The 20,738-nt window shown below is 39.5% G+C and overlaps 1 long non-coding RNA gene across 1 annotated transcript; it reads left to right on the top strand.

Annotated features, from left to right (window-relative positions):
* Nucleotides 1–1,586: 1,586 nt before the first annotated feature.
* LOC309683050 lies at nucleotides 1,587–8,329 on the top strand. The gene is made up of 3 exons (XR_014270185.1): nucleotides 1,587–1,622; nucleotides 2,267–2,358; nucleotides 8,307–8,329. It is a non-coding gene; the product is annotated as an uncharacterized lncRNA (long non-coding RNA).
* The last annotated feature ends 12,409 nt before the right edge of the window (nucleotides 8,330–20,738 follow it).

Below are 20,738 nucleotides of genomic sequence, written 5' to 3'. Positions count from 1 at the left end.
ATGTTTTCTTGTGTTTGTTTTTACATTTTGCATTACCTTTTATTTTTAACAGCCTTTACAGTTCATGAGTTAATGGTAGGTAGATGGAATTCTTCCCTATTAGATCATATATTTCACTCTTTGTAAATGCAAGATAGACTAGCTTTCCCTACAGCCTAATGGTAAAGAAAAAAATAAAGCAGTGACAGATGTTCACATTCCTCCTGTCTTGCCTAAGGAGCAAGTTTTGTTTTGGTTTTAGAAACTGAAATCATAGGTGGAGAGAAATTTAATGCTGTTTATTGTAATTTATCTGTAAGGTAATGTGTTCCCTGCAAAATGGGAGGAGTTTTAAACACCAACATTAAATAGTTGTCTTATTTCTATGCAGTAGTACACAAAATAATACATTTCTTTCCAAAACACAGATCAGGTATAAACTCAAGCATTGTTACTCTGGCAAATGCTGGAAATAGGATGGCAGCCATTATAGTAGATACTGAACTGGTATAGCAATTTATCTTAAAAAGAACCGAAACACTCTCAGTTTTCAGTATTTTTCTCCTGTATTTTAAGCATATTGCAGATCATTTTAGTATATTTTATACTTTTTAATTCCAGGTTACTATGCGAAACCTAAGTAAAATGAAATTACAAGGGGTTTTTTTCTGTTCTCTGTGTTTTTACTATTTTTATTTCTATTATTCATGTCCCAATATTAACAAATCTTTAACTTTTTCTCTGTGAAATCTCAAGAGTGTGGAAAAATATCATAAACATATCTTTGCAACATTTCCCTAGACCTTTCTCACAGCTTGCTCAGATTGTGCAGTACAGTTTTGCTTTGTAAATTTGTTTTATAATTGGAGCAGTTTTCAGCCACTACTACAAAACAGGAATTTGCTCTGGAGTTGCTATACTAATGGGTAAGAAGCGATCTTCCTTTTCTTCTGAATACTTTTACATTTGGAGACTTTTACTGAATTTATCCACTATGTCCCAAATAAACTCTGTTTATGAACCAACCAGAATGATGAGATCAAACCTTGAGAGTCACAGAATCACATAATCATTGAGGTAGAATAAGTGGCTGGTACATCAGCAATCTCTCTGAAGTCTTCAGTTAGGAATGTTTAACAGTTGCTGTTGAACTACTGTAAAATTGAGGAACAATTGGGGGGGGGGGAGTATAAGTTTATTGGTGTATAATGGTAAGCTAGGAAAGAAATCAGCTATGTATTTCTAATTATTTCATAGCATGCTTTCATTAAGAAGAATCTTTGCCTATGAAGGACAGACATGCAGTGTGGAGTCTAAGAAAGTTTATAATATTGCATTAATTATGATTCTATTATAAACTGTAACTGGGAGAAAAGAACCTTGATCAGCAAAAGTCTTAAAACTGGTTAGTTGTTAGAGAATAGCAGATTAGTAATTTATTGTATTTATCGCTTATGCATCTTCTTGAGTGTTTATATGACAAGTAATTTTAGCTGCAATATTTAACAAACTGTCAAATCTTTTTAAAGCCACTATGAATGTATATAATGACTTTCTACTTGCTTATCTACTGCTAGGTCAGTTCTTCTCCATTTCTCAATGAAATGTCATGCTGGAAGCTGTTTGTGAGCAATTGTCAGCAGGTGGGTTACAGAGGGAGAGAAGGGTTTTATCTCCTATGATAGTGAGGCTAAGCCTATTGCTGTGTTGCTAACCAGAGGTTTAAAAGGTTTGGAATCTATATTCCATTTTACTGGTGACTTTAAGTGACTTTGAAGTAGTGACTTACAGCTAAGTGACTTACAGCTAAGTTTTTAAAGGTCTTCTGGCATCTATTTTCCAAGGATTTCAATAGTTGTCCAGCATCAAAACACTTAAAAAAATTTGTTCTTACTGTATGCTACCTTTAAGTTACAGTCTGCCCTGACAGGTGTGTCAGGAGACTATATGTTATGTATGTACCATATCTTACCCCTAATAAAGAGACTTTTGGTGAAAAATGTACTGGTTATAATAATTTCTGAAGATTTAAAAAAAAATCACCCCTGAATTTCTGAATAATAGCAAATAACATCATGATTGTGATTTGACGATGTTGTGCACAAATGCAGAAAAGAAATTATCACAGATAGTAGCCTCAAAGGATAAGTTGGCATTTCATGGCATTTGTGGTATGGAAAAAGTTTTGACTGTATACAAACCATATACTAAGAATTGAAGAGGAATTATTTCTTTAAATGTAAAGGGCTTCTTTATTAAAATGGTCTTTTCCTCCTTTCCTCCCCAGACTTCTTCATGGTTTTGGAAATGAAGTTGACAGAATTAACCCTCTTGGTAAAACGTTAACTTTGAGAAGAGTTCTTACCAGGAGCTAGAGAAGTAAATACTACATTGCTATTGCAACTTGACATTACACAGAACTTAATGTTAAACCATATAAAAGTTTAAGGTTTTTGTCTCTGTACTGCTGTTATTTGTGATTAAATGAACATCTGATGAAATATTTGAACAAACAGAATATGTGCAAGTAAATACAAATATAAAAAACTTACTCAAATGAAAGCAATTCTTCACACATACCTCGTATTTGACAGGCTGGCAGACTAAAAACATTTTAAATTGAATGCGTATAAAACCTCTACATGTAGTCTCTAGGCAAAGGCTTTCTAATCAATGTAACGCCCTTTAGGAAAGGTTCATCATCTCTGAGGGTTGATACTTTGAAAAATCAGTATCTGCTGCTCATGCTTTAGGTTCCTAGAAAAGCAATTGCTACTAAGAGATGGCAAAGTTACCTCACAATAGCTGTAAACTCTCCATCTCAGCAGGCACTGACTACATGGAAAAGATCAACAAAAACACACTGGAGACCTAAATATTCTGGTGGTGGTGTTAATTCTCTGTCTTCATTTACTCTTATTATTTAACTAAGAAAAAAATAAATTTTCAGTGCTAGTAGGCAAGCATATTAAAAGAGCTAGTATTCAAAACAGAAAATAATTAAATTTTCAGCAGCCATGTTGTAGCGACTTTACTGTCGGTATTTTTAACTTGTCCACCTTCTTGGTGTAACTACGTGATGCAGTTAAATTATTACAGCCCTCGTCCCCTCAATTAGAGTGACGTTATAGTGTTACAGCTCTTCTTTATTAGAGAAGAATAGCCTTATCTATGTAAGGCAAATTTGTATAGATATCGTGCATTCACACAAGAGGTTTTTTTTACTAGGAAAAAAACTAATTCAGTTTAAAAGTCTTCTCCAAATGCAATAGTTTTCTTGATTTTTTTTTCTGAATTAGAGTAGGCCTCTATTCAATTTGGAATAATGCTTTGCCAAGGAAGAGAAACCACTGAAAAATTTTACCCCTTCCAATAGGTCACTCATGCTGTAGCTCTCATTGTGACCTAGCAAAGGCTCTTTATTTCCTATCACACGAGCAAAAAGTACCAGAGGGAGTGACACGAGGGTAGCGTAATGCCAGGGAACACCAGGATGAAGTCTGTTTGTCTTTTTACTGTTTTCAGTAGAGCTGTTCAGTGGAACAGCTGGGAAGTTCCTTTCCTTCACTCACAAGCAGACACCCTGTTGAAAACGCTTGTGCTTTCCTCGTCTCATGTAACCAGACACATGCTAGGCAGCATCTGAGAGGAGGCATTGTATGATACTCTGTATACTTATAAGAGCAGTTATTTACACCAAAAAATGTTTCAAGGTTTAGCATATTGTTTGCTGCTTATAACATACAGCAAAGCTAAATGCATCCACAAATACAGACTGAGTGGAAAATGGATTGAGAGCAGCCCTGAGGAGGACCTGGGGGTACTGGTGGATGAGAAGCTCAACACGAGCCAGCAATGTGCACTCACAGCCCAGAAGGCCAACCGCATCCTGGGCTGCATCAAAAGAAGCGTGGCCAGCAGATCAAGGGCGGTGATTCTGCCCCTCTAGTCCACTCTCGTGAGACCCCACCTGGAATACTACATCCAGCTCTGGAGCCCTCAACATAAGAAAGACATGGACCTATTGGAGCAGGTCCAGAGGAGGGTCACAAAGATGATCAGAGGGCTGGAGCACCTCTCTGATGAAGACAGGCTGAGAGAATTTGGGTTGTTCAGCCTGGAGAAGAGAAGGCTCCAGGGAGACCTTATAGCAGCTTTCCAGTACCTAAGGGAGGTCTACAAGAAAGCTGGAGAGGGACTTTTTACAAAGGCATGTAGTGATAGGATGAGGGGGAATGGCTTCAAAGTGGAAGAGGGGAGATTTAGAATAGATATTAGGAAGAAATTTTTCACTCTGAGGGTGGTGAGGCATTGGAACAGGTTACCCAGAGGAGCTGTGGTGCCCCATCCCTAGAGGTGTTCAAGGCCAGGCTGGATGGGGCTTTGAGTAACCTGTACTAGTGGGAAGTGTCCCTGCCCATGGCAGGTAGGTTGGAACTGGATGATCTTTAAGGTGCCTTCCAACTCTAAACATTGTGTGATTCTATGATCTTCCAAAGAGCAAAGGTTAGCTCTCAAGCTGATCCAGGGACCACTTTATAGAATCATAGAACAGTTTGGGTTGGAAGGGACCTTTAAATGTCATCTCTTCCCTTTAATAATCAGTGACATCTTCAACTATATCAGGTTGCTCAGAGATGCATCCAGCCTGACCTTGAGTGTTTCCAGGGATGGGGCATCTACCACCTCTCTGGAAACCTGTTCCAGTGTTTCACTACCCTCCTCGTAAAAAAATTCTTCCTTATATGTAATCCGAATCTCCCCTCTTTTAGGTTAAAACCATTACCCCTTGTCCTGTTGCAACAAGCCCTGCTAAAAAGTTTCTCCCCATCTTTCTTGTCAGGCCCTTTTAAGTACGGAAAGGCCGCAATAAGGTCTCCCTGGAGCCTTCTCTTCTCCAGGCTGAACAACCCCAACTCTCTCAGCCTGTCTTCATAGGAGAGGTGCTCCAGCCCTCTGACCATTTTTGTGGCCCTCCTCTGGACCTGCTCCAACAGGTGCATGTCTTTGCTGTGCCAAGGACTCCAGAACTGGACGCAGTACTGCAGGTGGGGTCTCACCAGAGTACAGTAGAGGGAGAATCATCTCCCTTGACTTGGTAGCCATGTTTCTTTTGATGCAGCCCAGGATATGGTTGGCTTTCTGGGCTGTGAGTGCACAATGTCAGCTCACGTCCAGCTTTTCATCCACCAGTACCCTCAAGTTCTTCTCAGGGCTGCTCTCAATCCCTTCATCCCCCAGACTGTGTTGATACCCGGAGTTGCCCCAACCCAGTTGCGGGACCCTGCACTTGGCCATGTTGAACCTCATGAGGTTCACACAGGCCCACATCTCAAGCTTGTCCAGGTCCCTCTGGATGGCATCCCATCACTCAGGCATGTCAACCACACCACTCAGCTTGGTGTCACCTGCAAACTTGCTGAGGGTGCACTTGGCCCCACTGTCTATGTCAATGATTAAGAGATTGAACAGTACTGGTCCCCGTACCGATCCCTGAGGGATGCCAGTCTTCAATGATCTCCATCTGGACACTGAGCCATTGACCACTACCCTTTGGATGTGACCATCCAGCCAATTCCCTATCCACTGAAGAGTCCATCCATCAAATCCACATCTTTCCAGTTTAGAGAAAAGAATGTTGTGGGGGACTGTGTCAAAGGCCTTAGAGAAGTCCAGACAGATGATATCTGTAGCTCTTCCCTTGTCCACTGATGTAGTCAATCCATCACAAAAGGCCACTAGGTTGGTCAGGAAGGACTTGCCCTTGGTGAAGCCATGCTGGCTGCCTTGAATCACCTCCCTGTCCTCCATGTGCCTCTACACATGCCTTCTAGGAGAATCTGTTACATGATCTTCCCAGGCACAGAGGTGAGGTTGACAGGTCAGTAGTTCTCAGGGTCCTTCATTCTACCCTTTTTAAATATGTTCCTTTTTCTCAGACACCCTTCTGCTTTATAATCTACTAAATCCCTCTTGGTTTTGCTTTCATCTAATCCTACTCATTTGGCTTCAAGTTTAATTCATTCCCCTTTTATGCACGCATCAAAACAGCTGTCTATCTTAATCTGTAGATTTCTGCCTGCTCTGCTGCTGCCTACCTACCTTATAAACTCAGAAAACAACTCCTTTGCATCTCTGACTGATGTCCTCTTCCAAAATCTGCATATCCCCAACTAACCCTCTTTCTCTTCAGCTTGTTTTCTGTCTGGCTTCTGTAATGTTGTTTTCTTTTCATCTTCCTCATAGTGGGTTCCATTCTGACCTTTATCTGGCTTATGCAGGGAGGAGCATCTGACAGCATGGGACAGACATTCAGCGTTCAGCTTCAGTTCCTGGCTCTAGAAATGCAAGAGGAGGAGGTGTTTCTTGGCCCGAGACTTGAATATACTCTTTGTTGAGATACTCATCACATCTGAAAAGTTAGGCAGCTAGTTAGTTAGACAAGCCTAACTTCAGTCTTCTTCCAGAAGCCTCCACTGAGCATATGCTGATTGTGGCTTCTTCTGAAAGCTTATAAATTGCCACTGCTTGCAAAAAATGATAGATTTCTTCTCTAAACTCTATGTGAATAGACCTCCTCCGCAGACACCTTATAAACTTTATTGGGGGGGTAGAGGGAGCAGAGCAGACAGAAACTAGTTTCTATTCTTTTTCTCAGAAATTGGGTCTTCCCTAAAAATAAATCTGATAGTGAATGCCATTTTGAATGGTTAAAGCAATTATAGAAGTCTTGTAGCAGAGATTATAGGGCAAATTTATGTACAAGATAAAAAACAGGAATAAATCGTGGGGTTTTTGGAAGAATTTATTTTTTGGCATCCTAAAAACCTTTTAAAAAACAAGGTTGTATTATGTGCACATGTGTTTTGTGGCCTGATAATGAACTTTTGCCTTTGTTTGCAGTGTGTTCTGGAGCGTGTGTTTCCCTTTGCTTTGGCTTACTGTGCACTGTGTAAACAAATACCCTTTTACTCTTTTAAAAAAAAAATTGTTCTGAGAACTGTTACATGCTCACCTTTGTGACAGAATCTTGTCGTCTTGAGGCTTGGATACAGCGTCATGTTATTTGTGATGATAGCCTATGCAGTATCAAACAAAAACCCAAACCAGAACAGCTTACCTGTAGCGGCTGCAGTCAGCTCTAACCACAGTGGAAAGCCGCTCTGAGCGCAGAGCAGCTGTGGGCAGCACGTGCTTCGATGATGTCGGAGCTGCCCTGCACAGCCCTTCTGGTTGTACAAAGCCCTCGTGTCACTGCAATACAGGCCGAGGAGCTGGAAGCAGTTAACAGAGTGATATAGAAAGGTTCTTAACACAGAGCAGCAATTTATGTCCATCACAGACCCAACAAAATGCCATGGATTTGCTTACTAAGAATCCCTCTATGGCATTTAAATTACGCTGACTCGAAATCTCTCTTTTTTCCGTGGAAAATGGAATGAAAATTAATTCATATAAGCTAAATGATGGTAGACATTTTGTATTCGTTTAACAGGGACAAACGACAATCATAGAATCATAGAATGGTTTAGGGTGGAGAGGACCTTAAAGATCATCGAGTTCCAACCCCCCTGCCATGGGCAAGAACACCTCCCACTAGACCAGGTTACTCAAAGCCCCATCCAATCTGGCCTTGAATGAGATCCTAGGCCCTGGGCAGGATGGGAAGAGGCCCTGGGGAAGGCTGGGAGGGCTGGTAAGCCCTGTCTCTGCCATCAGGGCCCTGATGGAATATATGACAGTATTTTCGAATTTGTATTCTAAATAAATAAAGAAAAAACTATATAGTAAAGTTTTGAGGAAGAGGAAAAAAGTCTTAAAGAGTCAATTTTTTTCAACTCCCTATCTTATGACAACTGAATTTCAGCAATAAAACTAAATGGAATATCAAATGGATTTCAAAAGCACAGATGGAATCAGTATGTAGATAATTATTTTACTCATTTAGAGATTCATTTTGACCTTAAATTAGGAATGCATAAATAAGTCCATGTATGAAGAGATCAGACAATAATACAATATGCATTGTGTCAAATCTAATTATGTTCCAAGTTTTATAATTATGGACTAATCTTTCTGCACTATGGGTCACAGTTCAGAATCAATGGTATATTGTGGTTATGGAAAATTTCTGTGCAAGTCGCAGACATACATCAAATTATACAATGATGTCTAGGCACTTTCAGTGTATGGTATTCTTTATAAGAGAGCACTGAAATAAGAGCACGTGCAAGTTCTAAATTTATAAATCCTTAGTCATTATACAAAGAAAGAGATACCTGCTCTCTAGCGATTTGCAAGTTTGTGTTAATTCTTTCTAATCACAGAGCAGCCCAGGTTGGAAGTAACTTCGAAAGATCATCTGGTCCATTCCTTTGTGGTAAAGGGAGTCTGGATGAGATTATCGAGTACCCTCTCCAATTGCATCTTGAAAACCTCCAGCGATGGGGACTCCACCACATCCCTGGGGAGGCCATTCTAGTGAACAATTGTTCTCACTGTAAAAAATTTATTTTTATGTCAAGATGAACCCTCCCTCAGTGCAACTTGTACCCATTGCCTCTTGTCTTCTCCGTGTGGCTCCTTGTGAAGAGAGAGCCTCTGTTCTCTTCGTAGCTGCCCTTTAAGTTACCATCTCCAAACCATACAAACCCAAGACATTCTAATCCATACTGAGTGTAATCACATAACAAATGACAGCTGTGCTTACCGATTATTAGCATGGCATACGAACATATATCTACAATAAAACAAAATTCTGTCCTGATAAATTCCAAGATGGAATTTCTCCTCTCTTTGTCACAATGAAACACAATCTGTTTATTGCATACAACAGAAAATTTATAGGACAGTACAAAATGTTCTCAATTAAGAAAGTAGATTCCAAAACTTACAAAAGCTGATGACTGAGTTATGCCCTGGGCAGCTTTAGATTTGTCCAGCAAAATGAGATGTTTACTTCTTTCACTATTTGGGCCACGCTGTCTTTAATTTTAAACCGAGGCAAGTGATTATTTTTCTTCAGGTGCTTAGTGCTAAAGAATGGCTGATACAGCTTGTTGGCAGCTGATTTGCTCTGTTTTCCTGAAGCTTCCCAGAAGAGATCCATCTTATATACAAAGTCATGTGCTAAGTTCCAGCAGAAAACCTAGACTGACAAACCTCTAGCTAATATTTTGGGTTTAGGGAATATTTTTGTTTTAATGAAATGGGACGCTAATTTAAAAAAAAAAAACCAACATGTCTGACAGGAAAAGACTTAAGTATTTGTTTAAGATCAAGCACTTTGGTTAGGTGCTTTGCTGAATTAGAGCATGGAATAAGAAACACAGACTAACGTGTCTATCACCAAGTGCTGGGAGCCTGTGCATTAAACATATGTTTACAGTTTTAATGTTCTTAAATAAATGCATGCCTATGGCTCTGTTTTCAAAAATCAGAATCAGAATCCTACCAGATTTAATACAATGATATTTATTCATTTACTGTATCTGTGGTGAAACATGAAAACATCTGATTCGCTCGTTACAGCAAAGGACAAATATACAATACATTCAAAGCAATGTGGAAGAAATAAGCTATATGCCAGCTACATGCCAATAAGAATAATATTGGGTGTAGAACTGATCTATACGCACATGACTAAAATACAGGCATCAGGACTGAAATCTGCTGTTTTAAATGCTGTGTATCAGTGCTTGACACAGAGTTAGAAATGCTAGTTGTGGCACTTGATTGCCCTCTGTGCCTTGGCACGCCAATCTAGGGTGTTGCTACAGAGATTTGTCCATTGGGAAAGAAAAATTATTTAATAGGGTTTTTTACATAGTAAATAAGCAACAGATTATGTAGATAGAGTTCTTAAAATGCTTTGTTCTGAGATAAGTTCCAAATACAGACGTCAAAGGCAGGACAACTTACTGTATTGGTAGCACTGTACATACAATATTAGGAATTATTGCTTAGATATCACATAGACTAATACATTTTTATTACTTCCTTTTCAGTGATACGTGTTTCACAAGTGGAAAGCATGTCAGACAGTTACATGGAAAATCGTTCTGGGAGCTGTATTGCATATGGCATGCACAGATTCCTGTGGGATGTTATCTTTGCCTTCAATAGTGTTAATTTACTTCCAGGACAATACATTACATCAGAAACTTCAACAATTTCTTACTATTAAAATATAGTGCCGATGAGAGGTGTTATTGCTGAAGTCTACTGCATCTCCATCATTTCATGGTCAAAACATGACAGAGGAAACAAAATTCTGTGCAATAATCTTAAGCTCTGTAACATTTTGAACTGAGAGAGAAAACAGTGTAACTTATGGCATCCAAATTCAGAGAAGAAAATATCAAACTGCACACCATCCTTCATGGTTAAATAAGAAAACTCCAAGATTTCCTTGATACAGATTATATTCTCTTTTGTACACACTTCAAGTTAAGAATTATTAGTGTTCAAACCTCCTCTACTCCTGTTACCTCTAGCAGCTGCAAATGTTGCTCTTGTTACTGTTTGACCAATCTATTTTCATTTCATGGCCCAAGCAAACATAGTACAGTGTTTACAGCTTACATTTTAAAAATATTTTTGGCATACATCATTGTTCTCTCTTCTCAGTTTGCAGTTGTCCACGCTTAGTATTTCTGCAAGGAAATATAATTTATGAAATAGTTCAGCAAATACATAAATATATCTTCACGGAAAAGAAAAAATACTTTCAGTGGAAAATGCTGGTTCTAGCAGTATGCTCCATGAATACTGTAAAATAATAATCAACTTCTGCTTGGATAGTCTGAAAAACTACATTCTGTATAATTGTCATATCATGGCACATTCTGATGAATTTATGCAGTCTTCAGTCATCCCACATTTTCAGCTACTCATCCCTGATTCTTTTTTACCTTCAGACTGCACTTCCATTTCCATTATCAAGCCATTCTTAGCATGGAATGTAACCATGATCCAATGACAGGTGTCATCTAAGCAGAACTTGGCTTCAGTGATGTCTTTTAGCTGGACTGTATGCTTGATAGTGTGTAGAAAAAACATTTTCTTCAACTGTTGTTGTTACTGCAAAGCATTATAACATCATAGAGTTACAGGAATAGAATAGAATAGAATAGAATAGAATAGAATAGAATAGAATAGAATAGAATAGAATAGAATAGAATAGAATAGAATAGAATAGAATAGAATAGGTCCAGTTGGAAGAGATCTACAATGATCATCTGGTCCAACTGCCTGACCACTCCAGGGCTGACCAAAAGTTAAAGTCTTATGGAGGGCATTGTCCAAATGCCTCTTAAACACTGACAGCCATCTCTCTAGGGAGCCTATTGCAGTGTTTGACCACCCACTCAGTAAAGAAATGCTTCCTAATGTCATGTCTGAACTTCCCCCAATGCAGCTTTGAGCCATTCCCACATACCTTGTCACTGGAAACCAGGGAGAAGAGATCAGCACCTTGCTCTCCAAAAGGGCAGGAGAATGATTTTGAAGGTCATTCTTCTGCCTTATGTGCAGTGATGTCAGAAGAGCTAAGGGGTAACGATGTATTGCAGAAGAGCTTTGTTCTGCTGTGATTGTCCTTTGCAATAGAAAAGAAGCACAGTTTATTTAAAATTACCAGAAAGGATTTGTTATTGAGGATGACAGGACCGGTACCTGTTGAGGTCCACACAGCAATATGTCCTGGAGACTGCTCAGCTGGAAAGCAGCTTTGCAGGAAAAGACCTGGGGGTCCTGGTGGACACCAGCTTGAGCACAAATCAGCAATGTGCCCTTGTGGCAAAGGCGGCAAATGGGGTCCTGTGCCGCATTAGGAGGAGCGTTGCCAGCAGGTTGAGGGAGGAGATCCTTCCCCTCTACTCAGCACTGGTGAGGCTACACCTAGAGTGCTGTGTCCAATTCTGGTCTTGCTGTACAAGAGAGACATGGACATGTATCGTACAAAGATGATGAAGGGACTGGAGCATCTCTTCTGTGAGGAGAAGCTGAGACACCTTGGTCAGTTCAGCCTGGAGAAGACTCGGGGGATCTCATCGATGTGTACAAATACCTGAAGGGAGGGTGTGAAGATGGAGCCAGGCTCTTTCCAGTGGTGCCCAGTGACAGGAAAAGAGGCAATGGGCACAAACTGAAACATGGGAGGTTTCCTCTGAACATCAGGAAACACTGTTCCACTGTGCAGGTGACTGAGCACTGGCACGGGTTGCCTGTGAGGTTGCGGAGTCTCCATCCTTGGAGATATTCTAAAGCTGTCTGGACGTGGTCCTGGGCAACCAGCTTTACGTGGCCCTGCTTGGGCAGAGGGTTGGATAAGATGACCTCCAGAGGTACCTTCCAACCTCAGCCAGACTGTGATTCTGTGATTCTGTGATTCTGTGACTGACCTGGTGTCAGCTGGTTGACCTGCCATTTGGTCATGCTTTAGGATGTCATCATATGCTAGGCACTGTCAGGATTTTATAGTCAGGAGAGGACTACAATTCAGGTACTTCTCTGCAATTATATATTCTTGATAGCGTAATTCATTCATACGATATATAAAAGAATTCTCATTAAAAGTGTAAAATGTACAAGATATAATTTCATTATATCAAATTTTACAAAACACAAGAATGCTGGTACTGATTGGACTGATGGTAAAAGGAGTTCACCATGGGAAGGAAGGCAATGATACATAGTCTAGAATTCTTTAAGTTAACACTGATCTAATGTGCAAGAGAATGCATGGTAGCCTGGTTAAGGTAAAAAGCACTAAGAGAATGCTAGTAAAAAGTAGCTACTATTTGGTCAACCTTCTTCAGAATTAAAGCTTATCTTCGAAACCAGTCCATTCTCACACAGCGCACACAGAAATTGCTAACTGAAGTGATCATTAAGACATCTAATAACTAAAATACTGAGAAACCCTTAAACAAGAATTCCACTCTGATCTCTCTGGATTCCAATGATGGTCAAAATTAGGAAGGAATGTTTTTTTAATGGAGGGAGACAACAGTGGGAAAATAAGATTATTTTATCCAATGAAATGCATTCCTCTTTTATAGTAAAAATCAGAAATGTATGCAATTTGAGACAAATGTGTAATTTCCTCCCCTTAAAAGGGAAGAGGAAGTACTGTACCTTAGGTTAACTTGACTGGGCTGTGGCATCTAATGTTATCCCTTCTTGGAGCCCTCCACTTTATAAGAAAACAAGACAGGACATCCAGCAGCAGGTGGTTGCTTCGTCAGGTTCTGTATCCCATAACAGCAGGTAGTGCTGAGCTGCAGAAACACAGAACAAAGCCCATTCATACTCAGAAAGAGCTGATAGTCCACAACTCCCACTGGATACCAATTCAGTTGTGAAATATAGAACTTCTAAGGCAACTAGTCCAGATCTGCATAAAATTTGATTGCCCTAGGGTTAGAAGGCAACACTGTAAGGGTTTCTATTGGTCATAAATTTAGTTAGATTTTAATAAAGCTCAGCCACAGCATTTGGCTCTATGACCTCATGTAACAGTGAATTTTGCCATTATCATGCTATATGAAGTGATGTTTCCCTCTTTCATTTGATACAATTTCACAGCTACCAATTTCAAGTCAGTTATTAAATTGTTCTTAAAGACAAACATAAAATTAGAACTGTCATGCTGGAACTGATCCAACGAGCTGTCTCCAGCACTGATACTACAGAAAGTGGAAAAGAGTGTTTTCTTCAATAGTTAAGACTGTGAAGAAAAAGCATGTTCTATTCAGTCATTTTTTTCTTCAACTTTATCTGTGATGACCTCTGCATTATCTTTATTCCTATAAATCACCAGTCCCTTTCAAGTCTAAGCATAGTTTTACCAACTTTGTGTGGCACTATGTCCCACACTCTATTTGTCACATAAATAAATCTTATTTTAATTTATTTGAATTTGCCAACACTAAACAATTTTGATTTCCCACCATGGTTTTAAGTTACTTAATTGGAAAATGCAAATTTATTTTCTCCACACCATTCACTTGTTTATTTAATTTTATCAAAGTATCTGTACATGATTTCTGTAGAGATTTTGGGCACAGTCATCTCCTGTTCTGCATTTTGTAAGGTCACTTCTGACTGTATTCTGTGAATATAAAAAGTTTCCAGACTAGAAAACTGATTTGAGGGACATTTGTAAATACAGAAAAAGACCAGCAATGTATTGTTGTGCAGCGACTGTTGTGCAGCCACTGCATAATTCCAATTTCCTGGGAAGAAATATAAGTGTGTATTTTGTAGGCTGTAGGCTGGAAACTGATTTTTAAAATGCCCGTTTGGCTTATTTCTACTGGTATGTTGTTGAAAAAAAAAAAAAAGGAAGGCAAATCTTCTTCATTACTGTGCCATAGTCGAGAATGAAATACAATGTGAATTCCTGACATCAACCCTCTGTAATGCAGGAGGTTCCCACACTTCACTGTTTTGAGTGGGAGCTTGGATTAACTTGGAATTCCTGCCTGAGTCACACCATGATCCACAGATCCACTGGCCCCCTCAGGCTCTGTTGAACATGTTGGCCTCCATTTCATAGAATTATAGCATCATAGAATGGTTTAGGTCGGAAAGGACCTTAAAGATCACCTAGTTCCAAACCCCCTGCCATGGGCAGGGACACCTCCCACTAGTACAGGTTGCTCAAAGCCCCATCCAACCTGGCCTTGAACACTTCCAGGGATGGGGCATCCACAACTTCCCTGGGCGACCTGTTCCAGTGCCTCACCACCCTCACAGTGAAAAATTTCTTCCTAATATCTATTCTAAATCTCCCCTCTTCCACTTTGAAGCCATTCCCCCTTGTTCTATCACTTCATGCCTTTGTAAAAAGGCCCTCTCCAGCTTTCTTGTAGACCTCCTTTAGGTACTGGAAAGCTGCTATAAGGTCTCCCTGGAGCCTTCTCTTCTCCAGGGTGAAGAACCCAAATTCTCTCAGCCTGTCTTCATCGGAGAGGTGCTCCAGCCCTCTGATCATCTTTGTGGCCCTCCTCTGGACCTACTACAACAGGTCCGTGTCCTTCTTACGTTGAGGGCTCCAGAGCTGGATGCAATATTCCAGGTGAGGTCTTAAGTACAATTCTTTTAATTTCACATGGCAATGTTGCTGCATTTTGAGGCAAGTTTTGGGAACCATGGGTACAGGAAATTAAACTTTTGAGAGCCCTGACCAACAGAGCAGGAGAGGGGAGCTCCACTTAGGCTTTGGATGCATCACAGACTAAGCACTTCTTTTGAAGATGGAGAGGTGAATTTGACTGGAGAAAACGCCAATCCATTCTTTCTGTCTAAGGAGTTCCTCTGCCTTGATATAGCAGTTATAGCAATCGTATTCAGTTCCTTAAGGGGCCAGCTGCTCTCAGAAAACAGGAAGGGGTAACAATCAGCTGAGAAAAGTCTCCTTCTTCTTCCTTTAACCCTGCCTGCAACTGCTGCCTGAAGCCTCCTTTAGCAACTGTCTGTGCTGACCTGTACTCTGAAGAACAGAGTAACTGGCAGGACAATTTGCTGTGAGAAGCCTGGTTCAACTCCAAATTAAAATACACTACATCCTGCAGATCTTGCAGTTTTTTGTGTCGGGAGCTTTCTATTGTTTTCCCTAGTGCACTGGAGCTGTTGCACGAAACACACGTATAAGGCAAAGAATCACTTACCTGGACACTCCTTAAGAATCTCGTGTGCACCTGACTGTGAGTCCACATGAGTGCCAGGGTTTGGCAGACAAGGATAGTGAGACAGGGAATTGGGAAGAGGCAAGCAGGACTTTCCGTGGAGTTGAACTCGGCTGCACTGGCTGCACTCCATCACTGTATCTTGTTAAACCCACAAATATCTCTTGAAAAATGTGGAAGTTACTGTACTTTTCAGCAACACTGGCTTACAACTAAAAATCTGCACTGCTGTGGTACAAAATGTGTACAGTGTGTATCTAAGCTTCCAGATCTGAGTACGACAACGTGGGTTATACCTCAGACTACAGCAGCCTGTCAATGTTTGTGACATACATCCATGCGATATGGCTTAGGCACTAGAGACTCTGCTCCAGAATCAGTCTCCAGATGTGTCTCCAGCTATGACAGACACTCCATCTTCAGTCTACTGAGCAAGTGTTTCCAGTTACATGTGCTAGAAAGTACTGTAAGCGGGCTTTTCTCATCACTGAATGGTACGGTTTATACGAATTGATATTGTTTTATCATATTTTTGTCCTGACAGAATGTAGAGGGAAATATGAACATCTGCCTCTCCCTCGAGTGCACATACGCTTTGTGCTGATGCAGTTGGGACCTATGGAGGTGAAAGCCTTGGACAGGTCTTGGGATAAAACTGTCTCTGCCAGCAGGCCACCCTTTGTGAGCACCCATTGCCTTTGCAATGCCTCTCAGCCAGCCTTGGAGTGTCATCTCTCTCAGGTGTTCTGCCACACTCACCTTCTGTGAAGGGTATGATGTGCTGCTGGAAAGGGATGTACTGCACCCAGAAGAAGGATGCACTTTCTTTTATCTGTTACTACATGGCTAGTGTGATTATTTTTTTTTATAAACTACTGTTTTTATGCTCAAATTGATTATAAACATTTCAGTTGGGTTTTAGACCAGTTCTAAAGGCAGATTATAAAATATCTACCACGTTGGCGCATATATCCAGACAAACACATAAACAGATAAAACTCCTACTTTAAGTCTGACATCCCATCCTGGCTGAAGGATTGGAACTGGAGGTAATAATTATGTATCCTAGCTGGGGAAGTTGCTTTTAAGAAATGGTATTCAAAATGGCTTCCTACTTAAAGGATATGGTACATGCCATGATCAGATAAATAAAGACCATCAGCAATCCTGTACAAGTGGCAGATTCAGAAATATAACCTGATGGATGCTCTTAAAAGCCATCAGCTGAAGAGACAGATCTCAATGTGGTTTTGCACCTGCATTCCTTGTTACAGAAAAATGAAGCAGGATTTATAAACAAATATGTCAGAGTATATCACAGAATCATAGAATACCAGGTTGGAAGGGACCTCAAGGATCATCTGGTCCAACCTTTCTTGGCAAAAGCATGGTCTAGACAAGATGGCTCAGCACACTGTCCAGCTGAATCTTAAAAGTGTGCAATGATGGGGAATTCACCACTTCCCTGGGGAGATTATTCCAATGGCTGATATATGATATGCTGCAATGATTTTGTAGTAAAATAAAGTGCATGCTACATTCTGAAAAAAAAAAAAAAAACAACAAAACCCAACCCATATAGTGAGGCTATATCTTTTGCATTTTTGCATTTAAAAAAATGTAGCAATTAATACATATATTTGCCTAGCCATACTTGTGTTGTAAATTAAACGATCAAAGAGAAAGTAAAAAAAAAATAGGTAGTCACCTGTTTTGTTTCCCTCTTATTTAAAAAAACAGCTACCTTTATTTCTTTATTTATTTGCAGATGGAGCTTTCAGGTATATTTCTCCATAAAGCTCACTTTTTACTAAGTGCACTGAAACCAGAAAATAAGAAACAAATATAAAAGTTTTTTGACTTACTCTTGAAAGCTATACTTTTTTGATTGCTCATCAATGCTTTGCTTCTTGTGTAATTATTTTGATGCAATCTGTGGCTATCTAAGATTTTCCATGTTTACCAGCTGACTTGCTGATTACTATCATGAAATATTTCACCCGAAGTTTGGCTCTGATACCATGAAAGTAGGAGGCATTTTGATGCATACCGAATAAAAGAAACCTTTAAAAACAAGTTTTCTAGAAAGTCAGCTTGCTGCTTTTGGGAACAGAAATATGGTAATTAGGAGAAAGGTACGAAAAGCATCTCCAGTGAAACACAGAAGTACAGGTTTTGTGATAGCACTTTTCAAAATCCAGAGAGCTTTTACATGCTGGTGGCAGCATAGCTCCAATGGTCTTATGATAACAGAGTGGTTAAAAGGCACTGAAGACAGTGTGGCGATAGTGCAGCAAACTGAATTTTAACCTCCCTCATCTCTTTCCAGTCTCAGGGGAGCCAGAAACTCAAAATTCCTCCTTCCTTTCCTGGTTAGCAGGGGTCTGGAGTCATGCTCCTTATTGTACAGTGGCCAGAGGAAATCTCTGCAATGGGTCCTTACAGAGTTCTGCTTTTATGAAAAAGAGAGAGAATAAACCTGGCATTTTAAGATTTTAAGAGCCAGAAAACTCTTTAAGTCTTCATTCACAAAGACCTCTCCTTACCAGTGAGATTCTGTGACTGTATACAGTTCTGTTCTTCCAGGCTTTTTCAGGTAAATCTAAAATGTTAGTAGCACACATGTTAGAAGAAAACAAACACAATTAGTAATGACGTCATAGCTTGAAGTTCTTGTTCAGTATTTATACATTGAAAATTTGACCTTTAAAAAAAAACTTCAGAATTTGCCCCATAGTATTTTAATATTTAGGCAATAAAGATACTCTATTTTTATATGTTTATGGAAGGTATGGGTCACAACACATAAATGCAGTACCTTACACCTAGCAGGTTTTTTTATGTGGAAAATCTTGCAATGAAACCTGTCCATTTTTCTGACAAAATAAAAAAATTGTTCACACTTTGACAAAGATTAAATCGTCCTTTAGTGCTTATCTGTGGGCTGTATTTGTGAATACGAATAGGTCATTGTCTTCGAAGTTACTGCATGAAAAGTCCAACATATGCATGAGTTTATGGAGGATCTTGACATGAAATAAGCATTAAGAATGTATTGTGCTTGTATTGCTATGTCACTGTCTTCTGGATAGTGCTTAAGCTTGTGTCTGTTGCGACATGGAGCATTCTCTACCTGCCTCTTATCCTGTAATAATTTTGTAGTTATGTAGAAAACAGCCTGTAATGCAGTCAATCTTTTAATTCCATGAAAATTAAGATCACTTACAAGGAAGTGAAATACACTACAATGTAAAAATTTTAAAAGTCATAAAACCTCAAATCCCTTATTTCAAAAATTCTTTACTGCACATTTCAGGTGGTAGATACTGAATCTCTTCTTCATTAAAATCTTCCATTATCTTCAACCAAATGGTCCTTTAGGAGATTAGAAGGTGTTTCCCTTGAATAAAGGTGAATTTTGCTATAGAACCGTGTTAAATTCCAAATTAATAACTCTGGATATAGCTAATGTAAGGTTACCTTTTTAGATTCTATGCATCTACAATCTGAGGTAGCAAAACCAGAGGCATTGAAAAGAAAAGGCTAAAAAATCACTTTTTAGAGTAGCCTACAACTGGACTTGTTGCCTATAAATATCATTCTATACTGCAACAGCAAGTAGCGTAACCAGGATGGACAGCCTTGGCAGATGATTTTGTTAGTGTAAGAAATAATTCCAATATTACAAGTAACTTAGGTGCTATGATAGGTCTTTAAAAAGGGGCTGCTATTGCTCAAATCTGACAGAGTTTCAGTTCTTCAAAACCAGTTCCCAGACCATTGCTAAGACTATAAACACAAACTCGACATGATCTTCTTCATCTCTAATTTACGTGGTAGCTGACTGTCTTTCATTTAGCTGTAATCCCTTTCCATCCGTGCTTTGTAATGCATTGGAACATAACTTAGTGGAGACCCAGTGCCATCTTCCCTTCCAACACATTCAGCTTCCATTGACTTCAGTGGGAAATGAAGGACAACAGCTTTTCTAGTCATGGAAGTTGTAAACATTACTAATCACAATTTTTTTTCTGTTTATTCAATTCTGCAGGACACGTTATCACACACAGGGCTGTGGTTCCGAATGCAAGAAGAAAATAAAGGGTTTGAGGGCAAAGACTGCTGGGCAAATACTGCCTTCCTGGCTCCTTCAAATCACTGAGCCAAATTCTGCTTTTGGTGTAATTGTAATTAAAAGATTGTTTTCAGTTTATGCGGGAGTATGGGAGACAGGAATTAGTCCTACTGAGATTACTTTGTAGGCTGATGTAACAGCCCATTGAGATTAGTAAAGATAGCAGAATTTGGTTTACCAGGGAAAAACCCTCAGGATTTAATAGTGCAACCGAGAAACGTAAGGGTGCATAGAATGCCTAATTGTACTACAAAAAGGATGTTAAACATCTATCATTTATTTTTTTTCCTTATTTTATACATATAATGCAATAAAAATCCCATGTTAGGTACGAAGTAAAATGAATGTCACTAAAAAATGACTTTGTCCTAAAACAACATCCCACCCCTCCAAATGCTGTGACATTTATGACTATGATGAGGGTGTATCTAGCCACTATTTAGATTGTCTCAGCTCTCAGAGCAAAATGCATTCCATGGAAAGCTGAATGATGGAATTTTAGTTACAACATAATTTTCCAGCTGTTCAAAAAAGGCGTATCATGGTGCATATTTCACAACTGCTGAAAAGCAGTAAAATTAACTGATGAATGGTCATATCCACATGGGCCCAATCCTGGAAAGTGTTAAGTGTCCTGAATTTCTGCATTTCTGTTGAGGCCAGTGGGAGTCTGGGGTTTGCTGAGTATTTTGTGGTCAAAATAAGAGGAGAGAAGATCTTTCACCACATCTCAGACTAGGGCCAACAGCCAATAACATCAAACTGATCCTACCATCGTTAAACTAAGTCCAAGACACATCAGTATGAAACATGGTGCCAGTGGAAATTTGCTGCACATTAGATGATTTGTGTCTGTTTCTCTAACACTAACTTTGGAGGTCTCTTGGATCAACAGCAAGACAGAGCATGAAAAGAGCTTGTTTTCTGCA

The sequence above is a fragment of the Vanellus vanellus genome (genome assembly GCF_965231255.1).
Source record: "Vanellus vanellus genome assembly, chromosome: Z".
Lineage (NCBI taxonomy): Eukaryota > Metazoa > Chordata > Aves > Charadriiformes > Charadriidae > Vanellus > Vanellus vanellus.
This window is presented reverse-complemented; position numbering and strand designations above follow the sequence as displayed.